The 26148-nt window shown below is 36.9% G+C and overlaps 2 long non-coding RNA genes across 3 annotated transcripts in view; both read right to left on the reverse strand.

Annotated features, from left to right (window-relative positions):
• LOC118002833 overlaps positions 1-5091 on the reverse strand; it is a 49213-nt gene extending 44122 nt beyond the window's left edge. Inside the window, exons 1-2 of one of the 2 annotated variants that reach the window (XR_004677187.1) lie at positions 4126-5091; positions 1704-1815 (exon numbers count right to left, since the gene is read on the reverse strand). This is a non-coding gene — a long non-coding RNA (uncharacterized LOC118002833). Of the gene's footprint in view, positions 1-1703; positions 1876-4125 lie in introns of those variants that run through there. The other variant, XR_004677186.1, reaches the window with a different exon arrangement.
• A 5818-nt stretch (positions 5092-10909) lies between these two features.
• The window catches only part of LOC118002834, a 34720-nt gene continuing 19481 nt past the window's right edge, over positions 10910-26148 (reverse strand). The window contains exon 3 of the long non-coding RNA XR_004677188.1: positions 10910-10956. This is a non-coding gene — a long non-coding RNA (uncharacterized LOC118002834). The remainder of the gene's footprint in view (positions 10957-26148) is intronic.

The following is a 26148-nucleotide window of genomic DNA, read 5'->3' on the forward strand; positions in this document are numbered from 1 at the left end:
GGTTCCTCTGGTATATTTCCAAACAGAGAATGCAAGGGTCGCTTCAAAACTATTATAAACTTACATGAAAACTGGAGTAGGTTCATACCCAGCCACCTGGCTTGCATTATTTCTCTCATCTTTATTCCTTAAGTAGATCAGCTTAAGAAGTCAGAAACTTAGGGGCGCCTGGGTGGCTCAGTCATGATCTCCGGATCGTGAGCTCAAGCCCCGAGTCAGGTCTCTGCTCTCAGTGGGGAGTCTGCTTGGGATTCTCTCTCTCCCTCTCCCTCTGTCCCTCCCCACCCCCACCCCCATTTCTCTCAAATAAATATGTAAATCTTAAAAAAAAAGTCGTCACAAATTTAAGCAGCAGTTTTTAAAAGATGTCTCTAGATTTTACATTCTTCACTGCCTCTAAAGAGGCTCCACAGAATGCCCAGAAAGAATGGGCCAATCCCCAGCTGTCCCTTTGTTTACAATTCCTTCCCTCCTCCCTGTTGGGCCCTGCCCTGCTCCCCTCCCCCAGCCACCCAAACTTTGCTTTTGAAGGCATCCTTGACTTCAGAGAAGTTAGACCATGTCACGGATGTCCCTTCTTTCTCTAAGGCAGGCTAATAGAGATAATGGGCCCTGTGGGAGAGAGGAAGCCAAAAGAAAGAGAGGGATTCCTTTGGATACTTAAGGGAATTACTGAGGAGCCTCAGCAGACTCTGGCTAACAAATAAAAAAAAAAAAAAAAGGAAAGCAGCTGATGTTGTTTTACTCTAGATCCTTTATGCACTCAAGGAAAGGCCACTGTGGTGGAAGTGGAGACGGTGGTGGTTTATTGTTTGGGGGAGGGGAGTAATTTTTTAAATTATCCTTAGGCAACTTACTGAAGACTCTGAATAAATGTTTCAGATAATTGAGACTATTAATTAAGACTACACCCAGGAAAAGTCATTAGCATTTTGCTCACTAGACAGAAATGGAACAATGAAATTGTTTAAATTCTAGTTAAACAAGAAAAAGTCAATAGCAATCATTTCATAAGTTAGAAAACCAAGTATTTAAGTGCTGCTGTGGGATAAATCAAAAAGAATTTAGAAGAAATCCTTTCTTTTCTCCAGCTTACATTTTTCACTGGAAACTGACAAAGGACAAAGTTACACTCCTAATCTCCCTAATTTCAGCAAAGAACTCTTCACAGGATTCTTTTGATGTTGACTTCAGGCCCTTAAAGCCTGGCCTTCTCTGTACATGTACTGGGTATCATATGCAGGAACTTTAGGATAGGAATATATCTACCAACCCTGCCCTCAGAGCAAAATCTGTCTCAGCTAACCTTTAGGCTAGAACTCAGTGATGTGTGTTCTTATTGGATCCTAACTCCAAGAATTCACTCAAACCTACCACCTCCTTTCCAAAGAATGACTGAATTAGAGACTCAACACAGAAATACTTCAGATAGGAATTAGCCATTGGCTAATTGGCTCTAATCTTCCTGTATGGATACAATGTAGCAATGATACCGGTGAAGCCCACATTAACATCTTCCACATAAACAGCCCAATTCAGAAAGAAGAATGATTAGACAGACATCCCAGAGTACAAAAACAGGATAGATCACGTGTGAGGCATTAATACAGACATACATAATGAACATTCTCCTATGTATTTTGTCACTGTTGTTACAAACAAGTGTTCCTTATATGGAAAAAAACTGCATTATATTTTCTTACCTTTTTCCCTGTGACCCAAGAGTAGAATCAGCTTGGCATTGAATTGACTCTATTCCAAAGAGACAAATCCCTTCACTGAAGGAGAATCTTGCTCCAAGAATCCCACGCTCAGCTGCCAGATTAAGAGAATTAACATAGAAAGATGCAAAAAAAGGCATTTTAGTACAATACAGCAAATACTGTATATGCAAGTGGGTGGACCCATATCACAGAGCAGCAACATTGCATAGAAGACCTACGCCTTTATGGAATAACTTCTCCCCCCTGCCCAACTAAGCTTCCAAACAAGCATCCAGCTTTGTTTTCTACTCCTACAAATGTCTCTGATGTTGTAGAATCACTTTTTTGCAAGATATATGTGAGTGTGATTCTTAAAAGCAAGTGTCAGCTGAAGCTATTTATTGCATGCAGATTCTAATTATCTTTTCTTAAAAGAAGAGTCTGTTATGCCAAGATCCGAGGCAAACGTACCACCTAGTGACATGCCATGTATTTGTCTACACCTTCAGAGGTTGCCATCTGAAGATGGCTACAGATGCCATCTTCCTGGACTGCCTTTGAATTCTCGTATTTCAGCACTTCAAAAAGGTACCAAAACAATAGAGATGAAGGGAGTGGGTCCTCTTCCCCAATTCAAAAAATGTCAGACATATTTTATGAGCCTAAATGCCTTTGTGTCTCATTGTCAAAATCTTTCTTCACCAAAAGATTAAAACTAGCTAGAACACAGTAGATTGTATTAATTATATAGTCTATTAATTAAAGACTTTGTACATAAAATAATTAGCAATGATCTATGTCAACTGATTAATGTAGACTTTTATTATTGATGTGGCAAAAATAAATAGCAGGATCTTTAAAAAAATTATTTCAAAGCTACTATTAAGCTCCCTTTTTTGTAGCGTTCTTAAACGACTCTTAACTATCATCAAATGGCCCTGCTGTTCTCTCGAATTCCACTGGCAAGAGTTGCAAGCTTCTGGGTTAATTCTATGTAATAAATCAACATTTCTAAATAAGATTCATATATTTAAAAAATGAGTTGCTGTGACTTCATGGCTTGATACAATTTTCTATACGAAAGGGCCTGATAAAGTTTTCGTTCTTTTAACAGTTTAAAAAATAAGCAGTGACTGGCACCCAAACCTAAAAAAAAGCCAGCAACAGGTCTAATGAAAATCGTGCAGAGAGCCCATCAGACATTAAGTAAATACTTTGCTTGTGTTTTCTAGTCCCTTTTTGTTTGGTTACCATGGCAACCTGTTTTTGTGGGGGTCACTTGGAATGTATAAGAATTTGCTGCAATTAGATGCTTGCATCCCATTGGCCAGTATAATAGAGAGTAGTAAAACTAAAAAGAAATAAAAGAGAAGGAAAGGCACGGGTGAATGTAGACAAAGCCAACATGCACTTCGGGAACCAAAGAAAAAATTTTGTAAGCCTAATTATCTTTCAGAGCTATTTTCAAAGTTGCTCTTAATAAAAATTGCCGTATCCTTTAGCCTGTGATTTCTCACCTTGTTGACCTTCCAAACTCCTCCTCAGCTCTAATGCACTTACTGCACTTGATTTTACTTCTGTTGTTCTCTAATTGTTTTATGGATATGTCTTATCCCTTCATGAGATTGCAAAAGTTCTTCAGGGTCAGGACCACATGGAGGCAGTGTGATGAAACTTTGGAGGCAGTGTGATGAAACGGAGAAACCCATCGAAGGGGAATTAGATGTGATGGATTGCAGCCTAGGTTCAGAAACCAGTTAGTTGTACGCCACTAAGCCAAGTGCCTTTCGCCTCACTGAACCTCAGTTTCCATATTATAAGACTCATGCCTTTTAAAGGTGTTAAAATTAGATTATGGTATACTATCAACAGTGTTATTTAAACCTGCGATATATGCTTATTATGTATGTCCTGAATTAAATTTGATTCAATATGTTATTTTAGAATTCTGTTTCAGGCAGCCCTGAATGTCTAGATTAAGGTACCTGCTACTTCTCCAATACTCTAGAGCACTATCACTTTGTTATGGACTCTCAGACTATAAATTTTAAATCCATGGTCAGGCAGAGTGAAAGTATCCTACCTCTCAGAAGAAAAGAGGAAGCAAGTTAAATGTCTGTGAGTATATTCACAAAGAAAAATAACAGCATTAGCACATGCTCAAAGATTTGCTTAGCCTGGTTCATAAGAAGGCAAAGCAGCATTATGGTGGTATCTCACCCAGATCCAGACACTCTGAATTACAGAGGAATTGTTTACTTAAAATAGCATCACTGCTTTGGTTTTGGTTTTTTTTTTCTTTTTTTTTTTTTGGAAACAGTATCTATTAAAGTTTAGACCTATCACTCAACATATCAAATGATTTCAAATCACAACTTGATTGTTTACAATCGAAAGATTAGCTAAATTCTCCTCCATTTACCATGATCACTCCAGATGCTTTACGTGCTTGTTCAGTCTGCTCAAGAAGGTTATCCATCCAGGCTTTATTTCAACATCTCCACTGGCAAAACAACAAAACAAAAAAACCCCAAAAAACCCCTCACCATACCCCAAAGCCATTCATCCTATGTTCAAGCAGCTCTAGTTGTTAGATAATTCTTCCTTATATTAAAACCAAATCCTTCTTCCCTATTACTCTATACATTGGTCCCAGGCTACAGTTGCTCTCATAATATTGTTTGGAATTCTTTTCCTCTGACTACACATTAGGTCTCCAAGTACTTCTTCAAGAGGCATCGTGACCTAAACACAATCCTCTGAGCTGGCTGACCAAGACAGTGTACAATAGGACTATGACCCCATAGTTAATTCAATAAGCATGGTTGTGTGCCTATTTGAAGCTATATGCTGAAGATACAAAGATAAACAACATCTTTGATTTCAGGGAGATGATAATCTACAGGAGGAGCCAAGAATGTTAGCAAAGAGGTTCAACAAAAGCTAAGGTTGACAATACAGTAATGTTCCAAAAAGAGTATGTTTTCAGTGCTCCCTGGGGAGTGGGAAAAGGCCAGAAAAAGTTTCAGAGAAGAGGTTTTCCCAGGTAGTCCACAGAGAAAGAGCATTCTGGGAAGAAGCAATAGCATAAACAAAAGTTCTGACGTTATGATTCAACATGATAAATTGAGGGAACTCCAAAAAGTTCATTATAACTGAAATGCAGGGTATAAGGCAAGACAAAGCAAGACCTTAGGTTAGAGAGGTAGGCAAGGGCCAAATGGTGGAGGACTGTGTGCGCCAAGCTAAGGCATCTGAACTTTGTCCTGTAGTCTAGTGGTCTCCAAACTGGGGTGTACATACCACAGGGAATGCAGGAAATGATCCACCAGGGCAAAATACGAGAACTTCTATTTTGTTTGATTTTTACCCCAAGAATTAGGAAAATGTTAAGCTTTACTAATATTTCATTGGAATTGACACTGGCAACCTCAATAGGTTTGAACATCAGACTGTCACATATCATATACAGTAAGCAAAGCATCTTGAAGGAAAAATGGAAATTCCACAACATGGAGGGCTAAACAGTTGGCCATCACCCTGTTATTCATTTTACTTTGATCAAAAATGTTGCATTTTATGGTGCCAAGTAGATGTATGGATTATATTATCTACTTTTAATGAAATAACCTTCATAAAATAGACAAGTGACTTAAGAAAGATCTCTTCAAAGAAACCCCAAACTGAAGATAACACTAACAGGGTAAGCAAAATAAGACCCAAGAAAAGGGCAGAGCTGATCCTTCTACTCCTTGTATAAATTCTTTGTCAGGTAAAAATACTAATGATACATTCAGATCTGTTAAATCATTGACATATATATGCATATACGTGTGTGTATATATATATGTATATATATAAAGAAGACTATTTAAGGTATGGATTTACATCTAGAATATGAAGACCTTACAAATTTTTTCTAAATTTGATAAAGATTAATAGCTTCTTTTGCAGGATTAAAAAAAAATTATTGATTTGAGAGAGAGAGCACATAAGCAGGATGAGAAGCAGACGGAAAGGGAGAAGCAAACTCCCTGCCAAGCAGGGAGCCTGAAGCGGGACTGGATCCCAAGACCCTGAGATCATGATCTGAGCCAAAGACAGACCGCTTAACCGACTGAGCCACCCAGGCGCCCCTCTTTTGCAGGAACAGTAATAACTTTGGTTAAAAATACTTGTTCTTTCTTCCCTAGAAACATGGTCCAAAGCATTCTGAAGCCCTCTGTTGACCTTAGCAGACAATGCAGTGACCCTGCTCACATACCTTCTTCATAACCTTGTCCCTGAGCCTTGGAGACTGCATCTTAATACACGGTAGCCCTCCATCTGAGGGCTCTCTAGATCCGCAAATAGGTAGGCCAGAATACTTAGTAATTCGTGTCTGCTGATGACAGATAAGAGTTGGAGAATATTTACTGTGTCTCAAGTGGAACAATGCAGAAAAATTCTATGCTAGCTCCTGAGCTCTCCAGCTGGAGTGAGCCCCATTTGCTCATAGCAGGAACCTGCTTGGTGACATCTCCTTTACTGGATCATTCTCTTCCTTTTCTCACTTCTGCCATCCCTTATCCGTGCTTTCTGGGATCTCCTTCTCCCAAATAAACTTCTAACACTCAAATCCTTCTTTCAAGATCTGCTTCTTTGGGAACCCAACCTAAGACAGTGACTGATTAAAATGCATCAGATAAGGAGCGCCTGGGTGGCTGGATTGGTTGAGTGTCTGCCTTCCGCTCAGGTCATGATCGCAGAGTCCTGGGATATAGCCCTGCATCGGGCTCCCTGCTCAGTGAGGAATCTGCTTCTCCCTCTCCCCCCCCCCCCCCCCCCCCCCCCCGGCTCATGCTCTCTTGCTCTCTCACTCTCTCTCAAATAAATAAATAAAATCTTTTAAAAAAATGCATCAGATAAATAAATGGAAAACAAAGCTAAATATTTGAATAAATGAGTATTAGACACTTGCTAAACACTTGAGAATAAAACTATGGATGTTTCTAACATGTTTCTTCTTGATATTTGTTACTCTCTCAATAATGAAATACATGAACAACTTTGGTGAGCCAGTAAAGTGAAATGTAGTGAAGAATATATATATTCTCATTAGTATTGATATCTTTTGAAAACACTATGTCAGGGGAAGAGTGGGTATAAATAGAAAGTTGACTAAAAAGAAAGAGAAAAAAGCCCTAGGGTAAAGTGACAAAGTTAGCACCGTAGCAAAATTCATTAACTATGTTATTATAAGCAAATTTAGGTGCAAAAATGGTAAAGCAGATGAACATTTTATTTTGTTGATGGCATTAGTTTTATAAAAACAAAGCCTTTAACATGTCCATGTCTTTATAATATTTCAATATCACCTTTTAATGAGGTAAAAAATTATCATGAAAATCTGAGGTATTACACAGAGATTTTTATCTCACAGCAAAGAACTTTCATATATAAAGGTGAGTTGCACATTTTCCTTTTACAAGCAGTCAAAATTTGCTTACCTTTCCTATGGTCAGAATAATTTGCCATTCATACTACCTTGCTTGCAGATGGGGTTTTTTAAATAAATAAACATCAATCAAAGTGTTAACAAGTTATTTCACGAGTATCAACAAACTGATTCTAAGGTATTTTGGAGATGGAAAAGACCCAAAATAGCCAACACAGTATTGAAGGAGGAGAACAAAGATTTACAAGTAAGCTACAGTAATAAAGGCAATTGGTTTTGGTAAAAGAATAAACAAATAGATCAGTGGACAGGATAGAGAGCCCAGAAACAGACCCCCATAAATACAGTCACTGCTCTGACTTTGAAAGGAGCAACGGTGCTGGAACAACTAGACATCTACGTGCAAAAGAAATCATCTAGACACAGACCTTACATCTTTCACAAAAATCAACTCAAAATGATCATAAATTTAAATGTAAAATGCAAAACTATAAAACTCTAGAAGATGACATAAGAGAAAACCTAGATGACCTTGGGTATGGTGATGCCTTTTTAGATACCACACCAAAGACATGACCCATGAAAGAAATAATTGATAAGCTGGATATCATTAAAATTTAAAACCTCTGTTCCGCAAAAGAGAGTATCAAGAGAAATAGAAGACAAACCACAGACTCGGAGAACATGTTTGCAAAAGACATCATCTGATGAAGTACCGTTATGCAAAATATACAAAGAACTCTTAAAACTCAACAAGGAAACAGATAACTCAATTGAAAAATGGACAAAAGTCTGAAACGCACCTCACCGTAGATAGAATATAAGCATATGAAGAGATTCTCCCCATCATATTTCATCAGAGTAATATAAATTAGAACAATGAGATATCACTATACCCCGATTTGAATGGCCCAAATCTGGAACACTGACGACACCAAATGTGGAGAGAATGTGGAGTAACAAGGCGAGAAGGTGGAGTAACAAGGATTCTTGTTGATTGCTGGTGAGAAATGCAAAATGATACAGCCACTTTGGAAAACAGTTTGGTAGTTTCTTATAAAATTAAACAAAACGAACTCTCACCATATGATCCAGTAATCACCCTCCTTGGTATGTAACCCAAAGGAGTTGAAAACTTATGTCCACACAAAAATCTCCCCAGGGACATTTATATCAGCTTTGTTCACAATTGCCAAAACTTGGAAGCAGCCAAGAGGTCCCTCAGTAGGTGAATGGACAGATGAACTGTGGTACATCCAGACCATAAAATATTATTCAGCACTAAAAAGAAATGAGCCAGCAGGTCATGAAAAGACACGGAGGAAACTTAAACGCACATGAGTAAGTTGAAAGCCTATCTGAAAAGGGTACATACTGTATGACTCCAACTATATGACATTCTGGAAAATGCAAAAAAACTATGGAAACAATAAAAAGATCAGCTGTTCTCAGGGGTGGGGGATGGGGGAAATGAATAGGCAGAGCACAGATTTCTAGGGCAGTTGAAAAGACTCTGCATTATACAGAGGTATTTGATGGTATAATGATGGATGTATGTTAATATGTATTTGTCCAAACCCATAGATTATACAACATCAAGAGTGAGCTTTAAGGTAACTATGGACTTTGGGTGATTATAATTTGTCAGTGCAGATTCATCTTTGATTAATATCATTTTTTATATCATTTTGTTATTTTGATATCATTCTGGTGAGTGATATTGCTAGTGGAGGAAATGTGTGGGAGCAGTAGGTATATGGGAAATCTCTGTACCTTCCTCTCAATTTTGCTGTAAACCTAAACTGCTCTAAAAAATTAAGTCTTTAATAAATACACAATCTGTCTTTTCAGAATAAAGGTGAGAGTTTAGCAATGAGTGAAAAAGCAACTGTTTTTCAAAAGAAACATGTATGGATGACAGAACATACTCGAAATGGCAATATTTCCATTATTGTGTGATTTCATTACCAAAAGCAATGCAAAAGCATTGTTCTCATGTCTGCACATTTAAAAGCATGAAAATTAAATTTTCTAACTTCTTCTAAAATTTTGTAAATAAAAGGTTTCAGTGGGGCTTTTTTGTTAAAAAATACGAAATATAACACCTTTAGTTCGCTCACAAGAACTGACTGAAATTATGGAAGATAAAAATGTATTACCCAAATTTCAGAAAAAAAGATGTGAACTGATGGATGGGACTGAAAAATAAATATTGTACTATAGTTATAGCCAATGATGCACTTCTATTTGTTTTTGAAGTATCCTATGTTTAATCACTGCAGCAATCAAAAGCAAATCTCAAAATAAACTGAGCTCTGAATCACTATATCAAAAAAATGTTAAGCCAAGTTTTTAAAAAATGAAACACATTTAAAAAAATAATGAAACACATTTAAGCACACTGCAAAAATAGGTTATTTTTATTTGTTCTATTAATAAATGATATTTTGAATGATTTAAATCCCTATTGTATCGCATTCTTTTTAAATTTGTTTTGTATGTTTTATGATGTGTGAAATATTATATACTTTTTACATATTTATGTTGAATATACATCCTCCAAACATTCTTTTTTTATAAAGAGTCTATTTATTTATTTATTTTATTTATTTAAGCAAGATAGAGGAGGAACAGAAGGAGAAGGACAAGCAGACTCTTTGCTGAGCACAGAGGCAATGCAGGACTCCATATCACAACCTTGAGATCATGACCTGAGCCGAAATCGAGAGTCGGACACTCAACTGACTGAGCCACCCGGGTGCCCTTCCAAACATTCTTATAGATATGGCACATAGACAATGGGAAGACTGGATGAAAGTCTACTGAAGTGGTTTAGAGTTGGGAAATAACATGATCACATTTGTGTTTTGAATGCATACACTAGAAATGGTGTAGATAGCCTTGCAAATTTGGAGACAAATGAATTAGGAAACTATCTGACAATCAAGTAGAGATAATTAGTCCTAAATTAAAATAGTAGCAACTGAGAGAGATGAACAGTGGCTGAAGTGACTAGAACTTGGAAAACCAACTGCAGGTGAGGGTCAGAGAAAGACCTAAATAAGGACGAGTTGACTCCCTAGTTTGGGGCATAAGTGACTTCATTGGTAGTAGTGTTCTCACCAAGACAGGCCCTCCCAGACAAAAATTACCAAGAGAACATCAGGGTTAGGAGAAAAAGCTAATATACCTGCTAAATCTAAGAAGCTGTAGGAGATCAATACTGATGGCAGAAGGCTGGGCTTACAGAGTTGAAAGTTGTCAGCTTCAGTGATTACACTTTGTTACTTTATTAATGAAGCTTAAAAATAGATCGTTTTTCTTTATTTTGAGGGGAGGAAAAGTCAGTTATATCATCCTGCTAATTCATACTGAGTTTAAAATTAACTTTTACATCTTTTTCACATGTGATACTGTTAAGGCACTTCTCATTATGCTGTGTATTTGCCATTAAGTATATGGCCCTAAGAACAGGACTTTCCCCTTGTGCTTACCTCATTTTGCCTTGCTCAAGTCAACACATCAAAAGGTTTATGGAGTTCTCCTTGGATGGTGATGACTATCAAGCACACTAACCATAGGTTCCAGCTTCATGTCATCACTTGCTAATGTCTATTAACTGAAAATTTCATGGCATGTCTTTTTGCCCCTCCTGGCTCTCAGGCACCTATTACTGAATTGATTGGTTTATGGCACCCTATCATCATCAGTAAGCTGCATGCCAATTATTTTATTTTTACCTTTTTTGTTGTTCTTCCTTATACCACATTTCCAAACTCTTTTCCTTATAGCTTCCCCCACCATATTCGATCTGCCCTGAAAAAATAAAATAATTGAGTGCTCTACAACTTAACTTTCCCATTGATGAGAATGGCATCTCTCTCCATTTATTCAGATTCATTCATTCATTCAATGAATATTTCTTCAGTGCTGCCATGTTTCAAACTCTTCTCTAAAAGCTGTGATCATATTAGACAAAAGTTTGTGTCTCTTAATAGAATTTTAATATTTTTCAAAAGTATTTTCTACATTTTCTTAGGTCAATTTCTAGATAGACACTTCAAGTTCTGTTGCTATAATGCAAGGCATCATATTTCCCATTATATTTTTAGTTAGTGCAAATATAGAAGAGCTCTGTTGATATTTTTGTTGTTGTTACTGTTGGTCTTCTATACAGCAACCTCAGTGAACTCTTTTTATTAGTTTTAAGAGTCTGTTAGGGTGCCTGGGTGGCTCAGTTGGTTAAGCGACTGCCTTCGGCTCAGGTCACGATCCTGGAGTCCCGGGATCGAGTCCTGCATCGGGCTCCCTGCTCGGCAGGGAGTCTGCTTCTCCCTCTCCCTCTCCCCCCTCTTGTGCTCTCTCTCTCTCTTTCAAATAAATAAATAAAATCTTTGGGGAAAAAAAAAGAGTCTGTTAGTTGTCTTTTCTGTATTTGTTTATGAATCAATTACTGTAAATTGCTATATATGCTTCTTTTCATTAGGCTAATTCTATCATTGCACTTTTTGTTTTACTTGGCCGTATTTTATTGTCTAGTTAGCTAGTGACATTGACACTAAAACAAAATAGTTGGCACATGTTTGGAGTGGACTGTAACTGAGAATCAAATTTAAATGGTTTGTTGTGAAGCCAGGAAAACTGCTGCAACACCAGACACATAAAAATGCATTCATTCAGCTAATACATGTTAACATTCAAGAAACTGAATATACATTCAAATATAAAATATTTGAGCAGAGTTCAAGGTAACAATTACAGAAAAGCTGCCATATAAATAGGAGTCAATAAACTAACCAGTTTGTTTATCTCCCTACTTTTGCCAGAGAGAATATTGAGAGGAGAAATGACAAAAATGTAGAAGGGGAGAAATGCATACACTACACTTAAAATATGTTCTCCAAGATCGTATTTCATTTTGTAAGTGATGATACTGTACTCTTTCCCTTGACAAGTTATATTCACTTACCTCCTATGATGAAGTTTATTCAACATCTTCAACTACCACTTCCATACTCATTCAAAAATAATAATAATTACATCAAGAAAATAGCAAGTGATAGTACTTATTTTTGTGTTTTTATCCTGAGATGTGTGAACTCTTCGTTTAAGGATTGTTTTTTTCTGCTGGATCACACTTAATTAATAATTTGGATCATTCTATTTTTCTGTGAGAAACCACAATGTGACCATAAGTATTAAAAAAAAAAACTCATATTACGAGGAGAAGAGAGCAATAGACATATAGTGATAAGGGTAGAGCTGGTTAAAAGCACTAAAAGCAGAAGTATTTACAGATCACACTGCTTCAGCTCTTTCTAGAGCAACGAATCCAAACAGGGCTCTGCCTTATGTCGCTTTCTTTCACTTTACAGATGCTGAAAACTTTCAAGTTTCTATCTCCTAGAAGTGGGGTGGAAAAAAAGCTGGTTATTATTCCTAAGCCCATTGAAACTGCATTTGTGGCATCAAAATGGATTTTTTTTTTAAAGCAGGATGTTGGATTGACAGTAAAGCAGCTGCTCTGCAACAAACGAAAGCAAAAATTAATAAGAGACCTTAGCAAAAGAAAGACTATTGGTTTTGCACACCCAGAGTAAATTGGCTGGATTTAGAAGAGCACACTTTGATCTTTTCCAGACTAATTACTGCTCTGTGGTTTGACTGTTTTGTGCATTAGTTGCCCTTCATACAAAACCGAAACTGCTATGGTGCACAGCTGTAATACAAATGAAAATTTGACATTCAGTAAACAAAGCATGGCAAGGGTCATTCTTTCAGCACAATAACTACATAATACAATTTTAGAATGCCTTTTGTATACCAAAAAATGACACATTTTAAGGCAGTTTTGAACTCAGAGTAGGCAGTCAAGGCTGTTTGTAAAGGACGGAGAGACTGCTCCCAACTCTGCTCTATAAATACAGATGGAAAACAGTTTAACATTGTAGAAATGCTAAGGAATTCACATATTTACAGAAATTAATGTGTCCGTTTTTAGAAGATGGCTTTTCATTTGTCTATAAGGTTAATTGGGAGCAGATTTCTTAAGTAGCTGTTTGCTGAAGCAATAATGGTGTTTATTCACCAATATGATTCTGGATTTGCTTCTGGGAAAGAATTCAGAGTATTTTATATGTAGACTTTACATCAAAATATTTAATGCTATATTTTTCAGAAAATGCAATGAATTAAATATTATAAATTATTATTTTCAACAACCCCAATTGAGGAATTTTTCAATTTTTCATTATTTATACATCACCATAATTATTAAGGCATCAGTTTCTTTCTGCCTAAGAGATATATTTAGCTTATCATCGAGTTATCCTTCTAAATGGCATGACTTTAAACAGTTCACATATTTAATGCGGTTTTGATGGTCACTCTAATAAGCTGTACAATAAGTTATCATCAAATGACTAAAAAATGGATCAAGTATATTGAAAGGCTTTTATATTATACTTGATGCAGTCTGTATTTAAATCAACTTAACCTTTGAAGCTATACAAACGTTACCCAGTTTTTTTCAACACACACATTCACACAACTTCAAGATACCTATACTTAAAAGTGAGAGGACTTTCAGTAATCCAGCTATTTAAAGTTGAAATATTTCAAATATAGAGAAATATTTGATTAAAGAAGTGATCTGTCAGAATCATTTCTGGCTAAACTAGACAAAAAAAAAAAAACAACCCTTTTTTTATGCTTTGCTTCTCTCAAATTTTTGAAAGGAGGTTATGTAGAGAATATTGATGATATAGTTCATGGAATTAGCCATTCACCAGAAACCAAAAAAATCTGTATCTGGGATAACCGTAACTGGGACAGTGTGCCAGGGTGTCAGAGACTGGAGATACCGAGCTCCTCTTTCAACCATTTATGAATACCACACGTTCAATGTTGAGCAAATTGCCTCTGTCATCATTTCTTTAATTGCTATAGGAATTATATAAATTGTATGACCTTCAGTGCCTCCCCTTCTCGCTTTCAAAACTTAACTGGATACATCCTTCGTATATACACAAAGCTGTTTTCTAAATGCCTGTTTCTGTCTGGCTCATTTACCTTTACCTCACAGAACAGCTCTTCTGGGGGTGGGGGGGGTGGCAGCAGGCAGAGTAGTTACCTATTCACAGCAAGACTTGAGAGTTCAGTACAATAGATTTTCACAATATGTTTAGGAGAGGCCCAGAGCTACAGTGCTAAGCACCATGTGGAAAGGGAGATAAATACATAGAGATAGAACCATAGACCTCAGCCAAGTGGAGTGAGGAATAACAGAGAATCTATAACGCTTACTACTTCAGCAGCAATCAAACCCAACCTCTGCAAATTAATCAGCCTGCAAAACACCACGAATGGAGAAAAGAGGATATTGATTCCTGGAGAAGTCACCTATATTTTATTTTCCCATTAAAAATAATCACAGAATGCTATTCTAAAATACGAACATTTTCCCCCATGAAGTATAAAACAGACCAGTTCCTTTTTGCTAATACTTCTGAGATTATCTCAGAATGACTCCATGAAAACACTTTTAATTTTCATCTGGGGAGAAAATTGTTAAATAAACCCTTAAAGCATTATTTGCCATGCATGCCATGTTTTTCCTTAAGGGTGTTAGAGTCCTGGGGTTATAGTAATTTACTGATGACTCAGTTTAGTGTGCTTTTGTTCCTGTGGCCATTAATAATGTAATGTCCCTTTCCATTTGCTTTTGTCCTACATCATGGCTTTAGATTTAGAAACTACCTGCAAAGGAACAAGAAATTTAAAAATACTTTTACTTTTTTCTTTTCAAAATAAGGTTTCTTGTTAAATACCCAAATTAAAGACCCCTTCTAATTTACCCCCACTCAAAAATTAAAAATAAATGCTCATTGAGGTAGAAATTTTTACCAAAAAAAAAAAAAATGTAATTCTGAGAAACAAATTTGGTTTATTTAGCAGGGGAAGCTGTTTTCCATAATGTTTTCTTTTTTTTTAAAGATTTTATTTATTTATTTGAGAGAGAATGAGATAGAGCACGAGAGGGGGGAGGGTCAGAGGGAGAAGCAGACTCCCCGCCGAGCAGGGAGCCCGATGCGGGACTCGATCCCGGGACTCCAGGATCATGACCTGAGCCAAAGGCAGTCGCTTAACCAACTGAGCCACCCAGGCCCCCCCATAATGTTTTCTTAATTATCCTGTAAAATAATAAATAATTCTTTCATGTGCTGCACAATCAATTATAGCCTTATGACTGAAAGACTTTTTGAACCCCCGCCCCCACCATCAAATGGTTAATGTTCCAAGTTTGTGCTTTGGGGGTTGTTATAGTCACTAGTTCTGTTTTAAATTAAACACCTAATTAAAAGGAAGCCATTCATAAATAGCAATGTGCTGAAATCGGAATGGAATAACAGTGGCTCCACATACGTCCCGTTTTCCCACAAGGCTCTTAGAACAGTTTTTCCCCAGGAACAAACTGAAATTTGTCAAAGAGCTCAACTGTAACCTTTGCTGAGTATGCAAACCGACCACTCCTATCCCCAGCATGTTTCGGGGTGAGAGAAGGGCAGCCATTGTCATCTGCCTCTAGAAATACCCCTACAGCAGAGTGTCCTCACAGGTTATTCTGAGACTATTACTAATACTTCCCTGCTTCCTTCTGGCAAGAACCTAACTCCATACAAACCAAGAGAGAACAAAATTCTCAACCTTTGGGTGAAATGTGAGTACTTTCTGGAAATCTCGTAAAAAAAAAAATTACTCATGTATAATGGGGCCTTTAACTGCTCCCCACACCATTTTTCATCTTCTTAAGGTCGGAGGTTACAGGGTACTTTTTAACATGGGTTTAACACTTGCTGATCACTGAGAAGATGAAAGGCATAAATGGACAAGACTGGATATCAGGCTTCATTCACACCACCACTGTTTTGGCGTCTTGCTTTTCATTTCTGTGCATTCAAATGCTTACCAGCAAGATTTGAAAATTTCAGGATTCATCAAGTGCTGGAGCAGAAGATAGCGCATTCCGAGTATTCCATCATTGGTGAGGGCTGGCTATAGAGCTGACTGCCCTCTGGCCTCAGGAAGTTTTTTCACATTTCTCTTCCCCAAATATAAAGTGGGGATAAAAGATAGCTTTGTGGGATAAAGGCTGGCAAGGGTGAATGAATGAAATTGTGTCTTTAAACGATCTGAAGTCAGGTGCAATTTAAGTAAAAAAAAAAAAAAAAAACTACCTTTAACACATTGTGATCTTACATCAAAGCAAAGGGAATGTAATCTGCTGCTTTTCCATCTGAACAAATCCAGTAGCAATCATGCTTATTAAATATTTGCACGTAGTTCTTTCTGTGATAAAATTTGTACTGTCATCCAGGAACTAATTATCTCAAATGAGAGAGTGTATGTGAAAGTACTTTGTAAAGTATGAAGTACTACACTTGTAATAATAATAGTGATAGGTATTAAGTGCTTACCCTGTACCAGGCAATATGTTTGACAAGGGTTTATTTAAACCTCACAGCAACCTTTGAAGATAGATGCTATCATTGCCACTTTAGAAGTGACAAACCTGAGAGACACTGAGGCACTTGCCTGTTCCACATTGCAAGAAGGAGGAACCAAGGAAGAAGCCCAGGTCTGTCTGATTTCCAGACCCAAGTACATGACCCACACTACCCTATGTGAGGGATTGTTGTGACAGCAGCTAGGACTTTTTTCCCATATTAAAATACAGTGCTTTTTCTACTGGGTATTTACCACAAAGATACAAATGTAGTGATCCGAAGGGGTACGTGCACCCCAATGTTTATAGCAGCAATGTCCACAATAGCCAAACTATGGAAAGAGCCTAGATGTCCATCGACGGATGAATGGATAAAGATGTGGTATATATATACAATGGAATATTATGCAGCCATCAAAAGGAATGAAATCTTGCCATTTGCAATGACGTGGATGGAACTAGAGGGTATTATGCTAAGCAAAATAAGTCAATCAGAGAAAGACAAGTATCATATGATCTCACTGATAGAGGAATTTGAGAAACAAGACAGGGGATCATAGGGGAAGGGAGGGAAAAATGAAACAAGATGAAACCAGAGAGGGAGACAAAGCATAAGAGACTCTTGATCTCAGGAAACAAACTGAGGGTTGCTGGAATGGTGGGGGTGGGAGGGATGGGGAGGGTATGTGCTATGGTGACTGCTGTGAATTGTGTAAGACGGATGAATCACAGACCTGTACCTCTGAAACAAATAATACATTATATGTTAATAAAAAATTTTTCAAAAATATGGTGCTTTTTCATGACTGACAATTATACCTCTGAAAATGCAGATGTTATTATAAATTAGAAAGCTGAAACATAGCATGTTTTGTTCATAAAAGCCTTTTTCCAAATGACTCTTCTTGTGCAGTATTTACTTTTATAGAAAAGTAAGTAAATATTGCACCCTAGAAGAAATTGCTTTTGTTGTTATTTTGTTGGTTAGATGAGTACAGTAAGTGCTATAAACACAAGCTGTCACATCATTACTTGTTAACAATTAGATTCTTAGGGGCGCCTGGGTGGCTTAGTCGTTAAACATCTGCCTTCGGCTCAGGTCATGATCCCAGGGTCCTGGGATCGAGCCCTGCATCGGGCTCCCAGCTCCACGGGAAGCCTGCTTCTCCCTCTCCCACTCCCCCTGCTTGTGTTCCCTCTCTCGCTGTGTCTCTCTGTCAAATAAATAAATAAAATCTTACAAAAAAAAAAAAAACAATTAGATTCTTAAATATTTGATATTAACCTCTATGGCACCAGACTATATTGGTGACAGTAACACTATAATCAAGTACTATTATGTATTCAAATAAATATATAATTACCAATTCTACATATGAATTTTCTAATCTGGAAATTTCCTGGTATGAAAGTAACAGATCCATAAACAAAACAGTTTTCACTAAATCATTTTAGTTAAGAATTTATAAGAATCATAGTTTTCAAATATCCATCATATCACTTTTGATTACGGTAGCAATAAACTATTTCTACTTTACAAAAAGAAAATCTGTGTCACCGAAAAGTTGTAAGAGGTGGTGAAACAAAGTAGTTCAATTTCTTCTAAAAGTTAGGTGAATGAAAAACTGGCCCAACCATTTAAGGATACTTCTAACTTTTAAAATGTTTTATAAGAAACAAATCAACTCCAAATGCTCATTCACCACAATTAACATTTCAGGTATTGCAATTAATTTTGGAACATGGTATATGAAAGAGAAAAGGACTAAGACTTCACAATATAAACCTTGCTAGAATAATGGACTGTGATAAATAATTGGGGGTTTCATTACAATGCAGAGGAAATCTTTTCTAATGTCAAAATATTTTCTTCATTCTACCATTATAGTACTGCAAAAAGTCTGGGAAAAGATTAGGAGCTATGTTTTGAAGAAACTTGGTGTGAACTTTGCTAACAACAATCCAAATAAGTTTTTAGATTACTCTTTCAAGAAATTGCAGTATTTCATGCAAAACGGTATCCACTTTACCACTAAGGTAATTTTTTACTCACCATGAAATGAAAATCTATATTCTGCTCTCCCTTGCATGTCTCTTTAAAACCTCAAACCAGAGGAATGAGTCACATTTTGGGACCGTTTTCTTTTTTAATCTTCTTCACTCTATTCTGTTTCTAAAGGGACACTTAGTTTTAACTAGATTGCAATTTCATTTGAAAAGAATTGAACAGGCTTTCTAGAATGAGTTAAAGATTACCCATTGAGAGTATTTTTGGCAGCTACCTTTAAAGATGCAAGGATCTGTAAAAAATGGTACATCTAGATTTAATACAGATAATACTTGGTTCTTTTGAGATAGAAATGGTGTAATTGTGATATTGGCAGGAAAGATATGTAAGATGTGCTTTTCACTTATAACATCTCTTTGGACAAGCACAGTTTTCTTTATAGAATTTTATTACATTGAGAATGCTAAGTACATTAGTGAATTTCTTATACAATGACAGTAGAAACATCTGGTGTCATTTTTAATTCAAATGGTTAAATATACGCCATATTATTTCATGTTACTTGCAACTAGAGTGTGAAACTCAAGGTGTGTGGTAAAAGTCATTAATTATCCAATCATTTCTATGAAAAATAAAGGGGAAAGAATTAGACTAGTACTTTTGTAAACAGATACCTAAACAAATAGTTCAGGAAAAAGCCAAAGGTGAAAACAAAAACTAGTAACAACAAATAACAAATAATTAAGAAAAAAAAATTTTTTTTCTTTTTTGGCTTTTTTTATTGTATCCATATGGATACTAACGAAAGTTATTATGTTAATTATTTCACAATATATGTAAGTCAAGCCATTAAAAAATCATAAATAAATGTTTCCCTATGTGCCAAGCACTGTTATTTTACAAAAATTACTTAATTAATTCCTTATAACAACCACATGAGGTAGGTAGGTATCCATTTTACAAATGAGGAAAAAGAAGCTTAAAGGGTTAAATAAAGGGTTAAATAACTTCTCCAAGGTCACAGACTGAATTCAAGTTTACTCAAATCTTCAGTGTAGTCTAGTAACGGTTCCTCATTGTTCAACAGCTATGAAAAACATAACTTTCTTATTCACACTAAGACTTATGTTAACAAAATACACATTGGCACTCCAGTTCCACATGAAGGAACTTAGAAATAGGGATTTCTGGTATATATTAAATAAACATTTATCATGTTCTAGGCACTGGACCAGGTGTCTATGATACAACAATGAAAGAGAACATAGTCCTTGCCCTCCAAATGAGCACAGTCTAAAAGACATTTAAAAGGTAATTGCAATAAAACAAGGGAAGTGCTATAAAATAATAACAGCTAATCCTTTTTGAGCACTTACGGTGTGCCAGTCATTGTTAATAAGCACCTTATATATTTACCCAAGTAATCTTCACAACAATCTATGAGATAGGTACCAAAGAGATAAAGAGGTATATTGTTGGAACGCAGAGAAGAAAGCCCTTTCACTCTATCTAGATAGGCCAGACAATTGAGCTGAGTCCTATAGGATATATATGTCCACAAGAAGGAGGGATGTATCAGTCAGTATAATGTAAGATAGACCACAGGACACAAAACCCCCCAAATCTTGTTGATTCGTAAAAAGATTTATAGTTGCTCACAAAACCCGTCAGGTTAGCTTGGGGGCTCTTCATATCTTCTCACTCTGGGACCCAGACTGGCAGAGCTTCCACCATCTGGAGCATCACCAGTTGCTCTAAGCAACAAAAGAGGATGTCATAAATATTGCACTGGCTCTCCAAGTCTCTATCTCTAACACATGTGTCACCTCTGCTCTGTTTTCATTTGCCAAAGCAAGTCACATGGTCACACCTAGCTCTGATGGGGAACGGAAGTGCCATCCTACTATCTACCCAGGGGTAAGAGAATAACCCTGATGCTTACCAAAGGGTGGAGAGGATACGTAAACCAAAGACAAAGGACATATGCAAAGGAATGGGAGTGAAAGAGTGTTTGATAATGGTGGTTTTGATGATAAAAGCATACGGTGTACATAAGGGAAGCATGGGAAGGAGAGGAAAAGTCAGGTGAGTGCCCATCATGAAGACTCTTAACACATGTGGCAAGTTTAGACCTCATCTTTTAGGCCATAGGAAGCCATTGTAGGATTTTAAGCAGAAAGAGAAATACTATCAAAATTTTCATTCAGAAAGGCCATGCTAGCTGAAACAAGAAAGAAAAATTAGAAGAAAGTAGAGATGAGGGGACTGTAGGAGTTTCCCATCTCTAGGTAACAAGTTAGCTCAGACTTAGCAGCTTCAAACAACACAACTTATTATCTCACAGTTTCAACAGGGTAGAAGCTGAGCTTAGCTGAGTCCTCTGCTTCCAGGCCTCACCAAATTGCAATCCAAGTGTCAGCTGAGTCACCAGAGGCTCGACAGGGGAAACAGCCACTTCCAAGCTCCCTTATGTTGTTGGCAGAATTCGCTTCCTTGCAGCTACAGGACTGAAGGTTTTAGTTTCTTGCTGAAGGCCACCCTCAGCTCCTAAAAAGTCACTCACAGCTCTTTGCCCCGTGGGCTTCTCCAACATGGCCACTTGCTTTGTTAAGTTTATTTATTCAAAGCCAACAAGGGGGAGAGTGTCTTACCATAAGGAGGGCCTAGACCCTCTTTTTTAAGGGCTCTTACCTGCATAAGTCAGGCCCACCCAGGATAATCTTGATTATCAGTTGATTTTGCAATCAATTGATTCAGGACCCTAATCACATCTGAAAAATCCCTTCACTTTTGCCATAGTCTACAGGCTAGAAGCAAGTCACAGGTCTTGCCCACATTCAAGGGAAAGGGATTATATAGGATATGAACACCAGGGAGTGAGAGCCACCTTACAGTCTGAGCACAAAAGGTACCAAATGAAAGGATATCTCAAGTGTCCTGGTGAAAAGTTTTAAGATCCCAGACTAAGTTAGCTTCAAAAATGTTTAAGAGATACACATACATCTTATATATAACTTGACTTTTTATTAAAGTTTAGGTAATTATGGGGCACCTGGGTGGCTCAGTCGGTTAAGCAGCTGCCTTCGCCTCAGGTCATGATCTCGGGGTCCTGGGATCGAGCCCCACATTGGGCTCCTTGCTCCTCGGGGAGCCTGCTTCTCCCTCTCCCTCTACTGCTCCCCCTGTTTGTGCTCTCTCTGACAAATAAATAAAATCTTTAAACTACTTTAGGTTAATTATTAGTTTGGTCCTTTTTAACTGAACTCTGATAATATTCAAAGTAAATGTTTTGAAATGTTTTGAAATGTAAAAGAAAAGAGGCACAAATATTTCAAGTATCTGGATCATTCTAGCCAGGAACAAAAATAAAGAAAAATATATGAGTATCAGATTACCAAGCATTTTATGACTTGAAAAATATGGTACAGAGTATAACTGATAAAATTTATGTTGCATTTTTTATCGGTTTCTACCAAAGCAATTGTTTTAAAACATGTATCTATACACATTTGTGTAACTTTTCATGGGTAAGATAATTTAATGAGTACTGTACAAGGTCTTAGCTTATCTGAACTCCAATTCTGGAAAAAAAAATAAAAACCAAACAAATGTCAAGATGTCAGTCAACATCTGAAATGCAGAGACATTTAATAGCTGTCTTAGAAAGTGACCAACTACCTGCCTCGATTGGCTCTAACTAGAAGTATCAGTCACATTTGCTGATTATGAGCCATAAATGTACATGACTGATTACAGGGAGAGAAAAAGGAAGGTAATGTTCACTGACGGCTATGTATCCATTACCCTGTTACACCTTTAGAGACCTCCTTAATGCCTGCATTCTTGAAATGCAACAAAAATGACCAATACGATTATTTTAGATTCCATAAACTACCATATAGTTTAGCTGAAATTAGAGGCACCCAGCAATTGAGGGAGACCAGATTAGAATAGAAGCAAAACACACTGTGAAAAGGTTAGTTTCAGCCGTTTAGGACTGAAATTCACTGGTTATGAAAGTTGTGGCACAATCTTTAAGTGAAGACTCAATATCTGGACTCATCTTTAACCCAAAAGTAGAAACCAGGGGGGAAAAAAATCTCCCAAATTTTCACCATCCATCAAAGACAAATTTCATGAATCTCTACTACCCAGAATTTCCAGGGCTCCCCAACACTTAACGTTCACAAGGACGTTTTGCACTCTGAGCTTCAAAAAATGTCACGTTATTTGCATCAAAGAAAAAAGAAACAATTATTTCATAGGAAACAAATCTGCAGTTTCTTTCTAAAAGCCCCCTCTGTATGTGAATAAAAACATCATGGGATTGCCAGGAACCCAAACAGCCCAAATACCACCTCAGTGTGCTTGCTTTTTAGAATTCTGTGACATGCACACTGCCACCTGCTGAGGATGTGAAAGGGGACAAGTCAGAGAAGATAATGAACCAATTTCAGGTGTCTTCACATTCTGTCAAAGTGAACATTGGAAAGCGTTTATCACTATTATTTATATAACATTGAAAGAAAAAAGATTTTGATATTTGTGGTTGGTCTAGAACGCTTGGCTAACACTCCATGGATAATAACCAAAAGATAATTGCATAGTAAGACTGCAGTATTTCACTCAAAGGGAAACGTTGAAAAAAGATGGTCTCGTGAACTTTTGTGTTCTCCCAAACTAACATTTTACATATAAAAATTAGCTCAAAAACATATTCCAAGCATTTTTTATCACAATCATAACCCATTATCGATTGACCAAATAACAAATGAATATAGCATCTTCTGGGGGAAAAAAAATCTTATTTAACAATTATTGCTATATGATACAATAAACTGATTATATATAAATGTACAATTTGGCAAGTTTTAACATATATTTATAGGCATGCACAATTTTTCTCATTCCTATTTGTATTCTCTATTCCTGTCCCTCACTAGCCCTATCTCCCTCATCTCTAAGAAGCCATGGATCTGCACTGTATCACTTTATTTTTTTTAGATTTTATTTAAATTCAAGTTAGTTAACATATAGTATATAATTTCAAGGGTAATATTTAGTGATTCATCAGTTGCATAAAACACTCACTCCTCATTACATCCAGTGCCCTCCTTAATGCCCATCACCCAATTACCCCATCTCCCCACCCACCTCCCCTCCAGCAGCCCTCAGTTTGTTCCCTGGAGTTAAGAGTCTCTTATTATTTGCCTCCCTCTCTGTTTTTATCTTATTTTTTCTTCTCTTCCCCTATGTTCATCAGTGCACTGTATTACATTAAATTTCTTTGCACCTCCTAGAATTTTACATAAGTGGTACGATTTATGTCTTGCTTTATTCACTCGTCATATTTATTTTGAGATACATCTGTGTTGTTGTACTCATCGCTCCCTTTTATTTCTTAGTATTCCACTGCGTAGATATAACACAATTTATTCACCTATTGAGGGATATCTGGATTGTTTCTAGTTCGGGGCTATTATAAATAAAACTGCTAAGAACAACCATATTCAAGTCTATGTATAGGCACAAGCTCTCTTTCCTCTTAGGTAAAGTAAACAACTAGGAGCAAAATGACCAGGTCATATGGTAAGAGTATGTTTAGCATTTTTAAAACTGCCTAACTAGTCGCCAAACTAGTTGTACTCACCTACATTCCATTTTACATATATCAGTTCTGGTTCCTCTACATCCTCATCAACTCTTGATGGGGTCAGTCTTTTTCATTCTAACCATTCTAAAAGGTGTTTGGTGGTATTCACTGTAGTTTTAATTTGCATTTCCTTGATGAATAATGATGTTGAGCATCTTTTAATATGTTTATTTTATATCTGAATATATTTTTGGTATGTCTCTGTTCAAATCTTTTGCCTGTTTTTAAACTGGATTATGTATCTTTTATCAGATGTAGGCTTTGAAGATATTTTCTCCCACTCTTTGGTTTCTCATTTCATTCTCTTATAGTGTCTTTGAAAAGCAGTTTTTAATTTTAATGAAGTCTAATTTATCAAGTTTTCTTGCAGATCGTTTTCATATGCATGGAATCTTTACCTAAGCCATAGTCACGAAGATTTTCTTGTATGTTGTCTTCTAGCAATTTAATAATTTTAGGTTTTACATACAATCTATATCTATTGGGTTTTTTTTAGAAAGAGGGTGGGTATGGGCAGAAGGAGAAGGAGAGAATCTTATTTTATTTTTAATTCATGTTAGTTAACATATAGTGTATTATTAGTTTCAGGGGTAGAATGTAGTGATTCATCAGTTGCATGTAACATCCAGTGCTCACTACATCAAGTGCCCTCCTTAATGCCCATCACCCAGTTACCCCATCCCCCCACCCACCTGCCCTCCAGCAACCCTGCTTGTTTCCTATAGTTAAGAGTCTTTTATGTTTTGCCTCTCTGTTTTTATCTTATTTTTCCTTCTCTTCCCCTCTGTTCATCTCTTTTGTTTCTTAAATTCCACATGAGTGAGATCATATGATAATTGCCTTTGCTGACTTATTTCACTTAGCTTAATACCCTCTAGTTCCATCCACGTTGTTGCAAATGGCAAGATTTCATTCTTTTTGATGGCTGAATAGTCCAGTGTGTGTGTGTGTGTGTGTGTGTGTGTGTGTGTGTGTGATCATTAACCATTCATCCCTCAATGGACATCTTACAAAGTTTTTCCATATTTTGGCTATTGTTGACATTGCTGTTATAAACATTGAGGTGCATGTGCCCCCTTGAATCACTATTTTTGTATCCTTTGGATAAAGACCTAGTAGTGCAGTTGCTGGGTCGTAGGGTAGTTCTATTTTTAACTTTTTGCAGACCTCCATACTGTTTTCCAGAGTGGCTGCACCAGTTTGCATTCCCACCAACAATGTAAGAGGGTTCCCCTTTCTCCACATCCTTGCCAACGTCTGCTGTTTCCTGAGTTATTAATTTTAGCCATTCTGACAGGTGTGAGGTGGTATCTCATTGTGGTTTTGATTTGTATTTCCCTGATGCTGAGTGATGTTGAACATTTTTTCATGTGTCTGTTTTCCATTTGTATGTCTTCTTTGGAGAAATGTGTATTCATGCCTTCTGCCCATTTCTTGATTGGATTTTTTATTTTGAGGGTGTTGAATTTGATTAGTTCTTTATAGATTTTGGATACTAGCTTTTTATCTGTCGAGATATTTGTCATTTGCAAATATCTTCTCCCATTCTGTAGGTTGCCTTTTAGTTTTTGTTGTTATTGTTGTTGATTGTTTCCTTTGCTATGCAAAAGCTTTTTATCCTAATTAAGTCCCAACAGTTCATTTTTGCTTTTGTTTCCCTTGCCTCTGGAGATGTGTCCAGCAAGAAGTTGCTGTGGCCAAGGTCAAAGGGGTTGCTGCCTGTGTGCTCCTCTAGGATTCTGATGGATTCCTATCTCATATTCAGGTCTTTCATCCAGGAGAGAGAGAATCTTAAACAGGCTCCAGGCCCAGCACAGAGTCTGACCTGGGGCTCAATCTCAC

The sequence above is a fragment of the Mirounga leonina genome, unplaced genomic scaffold, assembly GCF_011800145.1.
Source record: "Mirounga leonina isolate KUSES-001 unplaced genomic scaffold, KU_Mleo_1.0 Mir_83, whole genome shotgun sequence".
Taxonomy (NCBI): Eukaryota; Metazoa; Chordata; class Mammalia; order Carnivora; family Phocidae; genus Mirounga; species Mirounga leonina.